This window comes from Triticum aestivum, chromosome 4A (genome assembly GCF_018294505.1).
Source record: "Triticum aestivum cultivar Chinese Spring chromosome 4A, IWGSC CS RefSeq v2.1, whole genome shotgun sequence".
Lineage (NCBI taxonomy): Eukaryota > Viridiplantae > Streptophyta > Magnoliopsida > Poales > Poaceae > Triticum > Triticum aestivum.
The window spans coordinates 679,981,151-679,990,605 of NC_057803.1; positions in this window are offsets into that span (position 1 = coordinate 679,981,151).

The window sequence follows — 9,455 nt, forward strand, 5'->3', positions numbered from 1 at the left end:
TTACCATGTATTTACACAGATGTTACCCGAGTATGTTTTCAACAAGTTATTTCCCACGTGTGAAAGTTATCGTGGTGTTTATTCCTAAGTTATCAAGTCCGAAAGTGTATATTATCATGCTATTTACAAAAAAGTTATCGGTGGTAGGTTTTCAACAACTTTTATTCATGAGGGCAAAGTTATCGTGGTTTCTGCATCTAAGTTATCAAGTCCAGGAGCCCGATGACATGCATTGGTTGTGTGCTCTGGTCTTTAAATGGAGAGAAACATGCTACCATAATGGAAGCAAGGATTGTGTGCTCCCATTTTAATCTTCTTAATTTTTCATCCCATTATTTATATTCCTCGGACAAGGTAGAAATGGGAGCAAGACAATGAGACATACTACCACAATGAAGAGAGACAATAGCACTTTTAATACTATATATACAACTGCCTACCGTAACCAACGGGCTATTTAAAAACATAAAATTAGGGGGTAAGACAACAAAATATATATATTAAGTGAGCAGGTTAATGGGCCGCAGCTTAGTTACGAGAGACTCAGAGGTCCGAGTTCAAAGGCACCCCATACACACATCAAATTTATTTTCTAGTTTTTTGGTTGTAGATGCAAAGGAGTAGTAATACTATAAAAACGAGTGTAACATGTTTTTAACCACATGAAAGCGTTAGCTGGACGACCGAGTAAACGACGACTCTTGTTTCATTGACCTGGACGCGCAGGAGCAACTTGCATGCATGTGAGCAAAACGGTCAGCCTGGGCCTATAATTTGACTATTTTGCAATAAGCATTCCGTTTCCGCGTCCATAACCAACCACCACGTTATTATCGGTCTAGTCCACATCGGCTCCACTAGAATACTAACCTAGCCTGCCTAGCTACAACAAAAGCATCTTTTTTCTGTCGAAAGAACAAAAGCTTCTCTAATAAGTACATACTCCACACGCGTGATGTAAGTACTGTAGATATGAATGATGATTGTTCTATTGAAAATATGAGCAAATTACTACGAGATTTAATCCGAATAAATAGAAAATAAATCATGACTACAGTAGCAGAGATTAAACTAATCATGCGAACTAGCATAGCAGATGAACAGATCACATCTAGGGCACATACTAGAAACATGAATTCTACCACGATCTTAAAGAGGAAGGATAGAATCACATACGGTACATCGGAAGCAGCACCACCGGCGTTGACGTTGTCGCCCATGTTGTCGAGGATGAGATTGCCGAGGTCAGGGAAGAAGTCGTCGTTCGCGAAGTCGTCGCTGCCAGCAGTCGCGCGAGTGCGCTCCCTAAAAACCTAATCGCCCCTCTCCCGTACAGGATTACGAGAGGCGGGGTTCCGGAGGCCTGCTGTCCCTTCTCCCGGTGCACGTCGAAAGGAGAGATGGAGAAGACTTGCTTGGCGATGCAATGATCTGGAACGGTGGTAAGAAACCATACGAAAACGGCGGCGGCATAGAAAACGGTTCAGCCCGCGGCGCGGCGAGCGAGGAGGAGGAGCGCGCGTGTAAGTCTCCTCTTCTCATGCTCATACAAGTGATAGAAGAGCTCACCTTATAAAGAGGTGCAACTCTGTCTCTCAACTTTCGGGATGGGACTAAACTTTAGCCTCACTCACTCCACTCACATGTGTGCATGAATGGGCCGAGATAATTTCAAAATTTTAGTTGAGCTTTGAGCGAAAGACCTACTAGCAAAATTCCAACATGTTGAGTTAGACGAACGAGAAGCGGCAGGACCGAGTCATTGGAACGCATGTGCCTTGTTCTCTTGAAGGATTTGGCACCTTCGTTTAATTTGTTCAGTCACTACTCAGTAATCTACTCCTCTTTCTGGTATATGCATGTTGCCATTCTACTTCTTTTTTGGGGGTTTGGGGGGGGAGGGGGGTATTGTTGGCATTCTGTATTTTAATGAGATCGGATCCATATTTTTTTGTAAGTTGAACGGGGTCTGTCAAATTGCATATAATAAATTTGTTTAAATGGCTCACCCTATAGGTCCTAAAAAACTGCTCGACGATGTCGTCGTTAGGGTTTCCTAGCCCTAGCGATCTGGAGGCGTATGCCCAGCCGCCACCACCGCCGGCCGCCGTGCCGGCCATGTGTGGCCTTCCTTCCGCGCCTAGGGCAAGCCTAGGAGTCGGAATTGTGGCGGCCGAGTCCGTCGAGCGGTCGCGCGGCCCCTCGTGGCCCCGAGACTCCGCGGTATGTGATGGGGTTATGTACCTAGGGTAGGGTCATGGACCTGATCCAAGTAACTTACCCCAGGACATCCTTAGAAGAGGTCGCTTTCCAGTCGACCAACGAGGACTCACTCGACTGGCCTGAAGGACTCGACCACGAAGACTCACTCGACCACCAGGAGGTCAAGAGGCACTCTGCACTGCAACGGCCTGTAATTAAGTAGCCTTTATGATAGTAAAGACACACCTTAAACCCTCTCCTACGTGGGCTGGCTGAGGTCCTGGCGCACTCTATATAAGCCACCCCCCTCCACAGGCAGAGGGGTTCGGCACCTTGTAACTCATATACTCATAATCCACTCGACCGCCTCCGGGCTCCGAGACGTAGGGTTGTTACTTCTTCCGAGAAGGGCCTGAACTCGTACATCCCTCGTGTTTACAACCTCTCCATAGCTAGGACCTTGCCTTTCCATACCTACCCCCCACTCTACTGTCAGGCTTAGAACCACGACAGTTGGCGCCCACCGTGGGGCAGGTGTTTTAGCGATTTTGTGGAGAAGTTGCGATTCTTCCGAGTACTTTCATCATGGTGTCTGCTGGAGTTTTGGTCGGGGGTCAAGAGATCCGTCTCGGCACTCTCACCTTCGTCGCCGACGACTCCGCGTGGCTCCAGGAGGCTCCACTCGACGTAGATGCACTCCCCGTCCGCGGTGCGACGCATTTTCGCGCATGTGTCCGCGGCGTTCTGCTGCGGCAACCGTCGACCCAGTATCGGTCGACTCCTCCATCGTCCACCCTCCCGGTATTCCGCCAGCGCCAGCGCTCGGGCCGGTCGAGGCTTCAGCGATGGGTGAGGCACGCGGTGGCTCGCCAATCAGCCACCACCCAAGTTGCGGCAATCGATCCCGACGAATCTCTCTACGGCTTGTTCGATCTGTCGACTGGCTCCATAGAGACTGCATCCGAGTGCGGTAGCAGTGATCCAGCGGCGGAAATCTTGATGGTTGACGGGCCCCGCAGTCCCCCTGGCTTCGCCCGTGATGAGGGAGCAGGTGACGGAGGCGACCCCGCACGACGCCACGAAGAGTACCAGCCCGAGCCACTCGACTCTCTGCAAAGAGAGGAACTTCGCCGCAGGAACGTGGATGCCCTGCGTATTCCCATCGCAGGAGAAACCCCCGAGGCTCGTGCCTTGGAGGAGGCACGTCTGGCTAATTTGGCCGAGCGCACTCGACTGGAGAACCTTCAGCGAGCACTCGACGAGCGCGCGCGGCAACGAGTTCCCGACACCAGTCGACGTCAACTCTTCCCGCCGACTCAGGTATATCGAACCCCAATTCAGAATTTAGTAGCTGCGACCCGTATAGCAGAGTCCATCCAACCTTCGCAGTCGGAAGCTGGCAGAGGTTTGCTACAGATCAGGGATCTGCTCCGGGCAGCAGGAGATCAGAATTCAGCCGTGTCTCAGTCGCGCAACAGGATTCACAGTCGATCCGTCACTGTGAATACGGTTCAGTCGGCTCACAGCCCCAGATCGCCTCCGCGGCGTGAAGGGCGCGAGAATCGGCGAGATCAATATGGCGACAGACTCGACCGAGATGATAGGCGTCGAGTGCCCAATTCCCCTCCGAGGGGTGGGTCTTACGCTCCTCGGTGGCAAGATGACAGGCGTCAGTACAGTACAGGGTGAAGGGTTCCAGTCGACCCCAGAGAACCAGGCTTCGATGCGCGATCCATTATCGTGCAAGGTTTGGTCGACCGGAACAGAGCCCATCGGGGCGGACTCGACAGAGATGCACCCACAAGTAGTCGAGTGCATGTTTCTGGTCCTGAATGTTTCAGCAGAGCCATCAGAGCCGCAGTTATCCCTCCCAATTTCAGGTTGGCAACAGGAGTCAGCAAGTTCACTGGTGAGTCCAAGCCTGAAACTTGGCTTGAAGACTACCGAGTGGCAGTTCAGATTGGTGGTGGGAACGACGAGGTGGCCATGAAGCATTTGCCCCTCATGCTGGAAGGTTCTGCCAGGGCGTGGTTGACTCAATTACCTCCTAGCAGCATTTACACTTGGGAAGATCTGTCCCGAGTGTTCATCAGAATGTTTGAAGGAACTTGCAAGCGACCAGCTGGATTGACAGAGTTGCAAGTCTGCGTGCGGAAGGCCAATGAGACTCTCAGAGAGTATATTCAGAGGTGGATCACTTTGCACCACACTGTGGAGAATGTGTCCGATCATCAGGCAGTCTGCGCCTTCAAAGATGGCGTCAAGAACAGAGAACTGAGTTTGAAGTTTGGTCGAACCGGTGACATGACCTTGAGTCGGATGATGGAGATTGCTACCAAGTACGCCAACGGCGAGGAAGAAGACCGACTCCGAAGCGGCAAGCACAAGCCGAGTCAGTCGGAAAAAGGAAACACCAGTCGGAAACAGAAGCGGAAGGCTGAACCGGCAGCTCCTGGAGAGGCTCTGGCCGTAACTCAAGGAAAGTTTAAGGGGAAACCAAAAGGATCCTGGAACCCCAAGAAGGTAAAGGATAAAGAAGGGAACGACGTAATGGATATGCCATGTCACATCCATACGAAGAAAGACGAAGAGGGGAATATCATCTACCCGAAGCACACCACTCGCCAATGTCGACTCCTGATCCAACAGTTTTAGGGAAAACAGTCCAAGGACAAGGAGAAGGAGTCGGACAAGGCTGAAGACAAGGAGGACAGTGAGGAAGGATATCCGCATATCAACTCCACTCTGATGATCTTTGCAGATGTGGAAAGCAGGAGTCGACTGAAAGTCATTAACCGTGAGGTGAACTTGGTTGCCCTAGCAAAAGCAAATTATCTGAAATGGTCTCAAATACCCATCACATTCGACTAATCTGATCACCCGACTCATATTGCCACCCCTGGGAGGCAAGCTTTGGTGGTCGATCCAGTTGTCGAAGGCACTCGACTAACAAAGGTGCTGATGGATGGTGGAAGTGGGCTGAATCTGTTGTATGCAGACACACTTAAAGGAATGGGCATTCCGATGTCCCGACTGAGCACTAGTAACATGAGCTTTCATGGAGTTATACCAGGGAAGAAAGCCGAGTCACTCGGCCAAATAGCTTTGGATGTGGTGTTTGGTGATTCGAAACATTTTCGTAAAGAAAAGTTGATGTTTGAGGTCGTGGATTTTCAGAGTGCATATCATGCCATTTTGGGGAGACCAGCTTACGCACGGTTCATGGCTCGACCATGTTACGTGTACCTCAAGTTGAAGATGCCCGGCCCCAAAGGAGTGATCACTGTCACCGGTGATAGGAAAAAGGCAGAAGAGTGCTTTCAGAAGGGCTCCAAGATTGCCGATTCCCAGGTGACAGCGGTCGAGTTCGAGGAATACAAGCAAAACGCAGATCCGAGTGACTTGCTGCGATCAAAGAAACCCGCCACAGAGTCTGCATTCCAGTCGTCCGGTGAGACGAAGCCTGTTCACATTCACCCGACTGACCCCGATGCAGCTCCGACCCGCATCTCCACAACACTCGACCCAAAATAGGAAGAAGCGCTCATCCAGTTCCTCCGTGAGAACTGGGACATTTTTGCATGGAAGCCCGCTGACATGCCAGGTGTTCCCAGGGGACTGGCTGAGCATCGCCTAAGAGTCAACTCATCTGCAAAACCAGTCAAAGAGCATCTTCGGCGGTCCGCCGTCCAGAAGAGAAAAGCCATTGGCGAAGAAGTGGCTCGACTGTTGGCGGCAGGATTTATCCGAGAGATATACCACTCCGAGTGGCTCGCTAATGTCGTCATGGTTCCTAAGAAGGATAAGTCGCTCCGAATGTGCATTGATTTCAAGCACATCAACCGGGCCTGCCCGAAAGATCATTTTCCTCTCCCTCGCATAGATCAAATTGTTGACTCGACCACGGGATGTGAGAGGCTATCTTTTTTAGATGCCTATTCCGGGTACCACCAGATCCGTCTGTACGGACCCGACGAGGTAAAAACAACTTTCATCACTCCATTCGGGTGCTTCTGCTATATCACCATGCCATTCGGCCTCAAGAATGCCGGAGCCACATTTATGCGAATGATTCAGAAGTGTCTACTCACTCAAATCAGTCGGAATGTGGAAGCATATATGGATGATATCGTTGTCAAGTCACGAAAAGGTTCCGACCTGCTCGCTGACCTCGCCGAAACATTTGCCAACCTCAGAAGGTATGATATCAAGCTCAATCCATCAAAGTGCACATTTGGAGTTCCTGGTGGCAAGTTACTCGGTTTTCTCGTTTCCGAACGGGGAATCGACGCTAACCCAGAGAAGATTGGCACTATTCTCCGAATGAAACGCCCTGTGCGAGTGCACGATGTCCAGAAGCTTACTGGATGCTTGGCCGCATTAAGTCGATTCATCTCACGACTCGGTGAAAAGGCATTGCCTCTTTACCGACTGATGAAGAAGGCAGACAAGTTCGAGTGGACTCTAGAAGCTGATGCAGCGTTTGCCGAGCTAAAAGCTCTGCTCTCCACCCAGCCGGTGCTTGCTGCTCCAATCAGCAAAGAGCCTCTGTTGCTCTATATTGCAGCCACAGGACAAGTCGTCAGTACTGTGCTTGCGGTCGAGCGGGAAGAAGAAGGAAAAGCTCTCAAAGTTCAGCGCCCAGTGTATTATTTGTCTGAAGTCTTGACTCCATCCAAGCAAAGATATCCTCATTATCAGAAGCTTGTGTATGGAATATACATGACCACAAAGAAGGTTGCTCATTATTTCTCTGATCATTCCATCACAGTCGTCAGCGACGCTCCACTATCAGAGATTTTGCACAACAGGGATGCAACTGGTCGAGTGGCCAAATGGGCGATTGAACTTCTTCCCCTTGATATCAAGTTTGAGGCAAAGAAAGCCATTAAGTCCCAGGCAATAGCAGATTTCCTCGCCGAGTGGATTGAACAACAGCAGCCGACTGAAGTTCACTCGGAGCATTGGACCATGTTCTTTGATGGCTCTAAGATGTTGAATGGTTCCGGTGCTGGGGTTGTCCTGGTTTCCCCCAGAGGAGATAAGCTCAGATATGTGCTCCAGATTCACTTTGATTCCTCCAACAATGAGGCAGAATATGAGGCCCTCTTATATGGGTTGCGCATGGCCATTTCACTCGGCGTCCGTCGCCTGATGGTCTATGGCGACTCGGATTTAGTGGTCAATCAGGTGATGAAAGAGTGGGACGTGAGAAGCCCAGCCATGACTGGATACTGCAGTGCAGTGAGGAAGCTGGAAAAGAAGTTCGAGGGGTTGGAGCTTCATCATATACCCCGACTGGAAAATCAAGCAGCTGATGATCTAGCAAAGATAGGTTCCAAGAGAGAAGCCATTCCGAGTGGTGTGTTCTTGGAGCATATACACACTCCGTCAGTCAAAGAAGATCCTTTCACTGAAGAAACTCCACAACCCAAGAGTGCCACAGATCCGACTGAAGTTGAAGTCCCAGCGGTGGTCGACTTGATCATGGAGGTTTTGATGGTCATTCCCGACTGGACAGTTCCGTATGTCGCATATATCCTGAGAAAAGAGCTTCCGGAGGATGAGGAAGAGGCTCGACAGATCGTCCGTCGATCTAAGGCCTTTACCGTAATCAAAGGACAATTATACAGAGAAAGCGCGACTGGAGTTGGTCAGAAGTGCATAACACCAGAAGAAGGTCGACTCATCCTCAATGATATACACTCGGGGACCTGTGGTCATCATGCGTCCTCTCGGACCATCGTGGCCAAAGCATACCAAGCCGGATTTTACTGGCCAAAGGCGAATGAGATGGCAAAAAATATAGTGGATAAGTGCGAGGGATGTCAGTTCTACTCGAATATGTCGCACAAGCCTGCGTCGGCCCTGAAGACCATCCCACTCGTCTGGCCTTTCGCAGTATGGGGACTGGACATGGTCGGTCCTTTGAGAACAGGACGAAGTGGCTTCATGCATGTACTGGTGGCAGTCGACAAGTTCACCAAGTGGATCGAGGCTAAACCAATCAAGAGCCTTGACGCCGGTACTGCTGTTAGCTTCATCAGGGAACTGATATTCAGATATGGAGTCCCGCATAGCATCATTACGGATAATGGGTCGAACTTTGACTAAGAGGAATTCAGAGATTTCTGCAACTCCCAAGGCACACGGGTCGACTACGCTTCAGTCGCCCATCCGCAGTCGAATGGATAAGCAGAGCGAGCTAATGGACTGATTCTTAAGGGATTGAAGCCTCGACTGATGCGTGATCTCAAACACGCAGCTGGAGCTTGGGTAGATGAACTTCCCTCAGTGCTTTGGGGGCTGCGGACCACACCTAATCGGTCGACCGGAAGAACTCCATTCTTCTTGGTCTACGGAGCTGAAGCAATCTTGCCGAGTGATCTTCTCCACAATGCTCCTTGAGTTGAAATCTACAACGAAGCAGAGGCTGAACAAGCGCGGCAGGACGAAGTCGACCTTTTAGAGGAAGAAAGGGAGATGGCTCTGATCCGGTCGACCATCTACCAACAAGATTTGCGTCGTTTCCACGCCAGAAATGTGAGAGGTCGAGCCTTCTAGGAAGGGGATTTAGTTCTCCGAGTGGATCAGCACAAACCACACAAGCTTGCTCTTTCTTGGGAAGGCCCCTTCATCGTCACCAAGGTTCTCCACAACAGGGCGTACCATCTTTACAACGTCGAGCATAATATCGACGAGCCCCGAGCTTGGAACGCGGAGCTACTCCACCCATTTTACACTTAAGTTTATCACTCGGATGAGTTGCAATAAAGTACTTCCGTAGTTCATGGACCTCAAAATAATAGTGTCAAAGTTCCTCCATAATTTCTGTCACTTTTTTATTTTTGTCCAATAAAATTCCCCCTCAGTGGGTGACTTAGCCGCGAATCCGTTTCGCCTAAGTTTGTAAAAATCCTACCGAGTGGTGAGCGAGACTCCCACTCGGAGGCTTAGCTGGGAATCCGTTTCGCCTAAGTTATAAAAATCCTACCGAGTGGTAAGCCAGCCTTCCACTCGGAGGCTTAGCTGCGAATCCGTTTCGCCTAAGTTATAAAAATCCTACCGAGCGGTAAGCCAGACCCTCTCACTCGGGGGCTTAGCTGCAGTCCAAGCACTCGCCTAAGTTATGAAAATCCTACCGAGTGAAGAGCAACCCTCTCACTCGGGGGCTTAGCTGCAGGCCAAGCACTCGCCTAAGTTATAAAAATCCTACCGAGTGAAGAGCAACCCTCTCACTCGGGGGCTTAGCT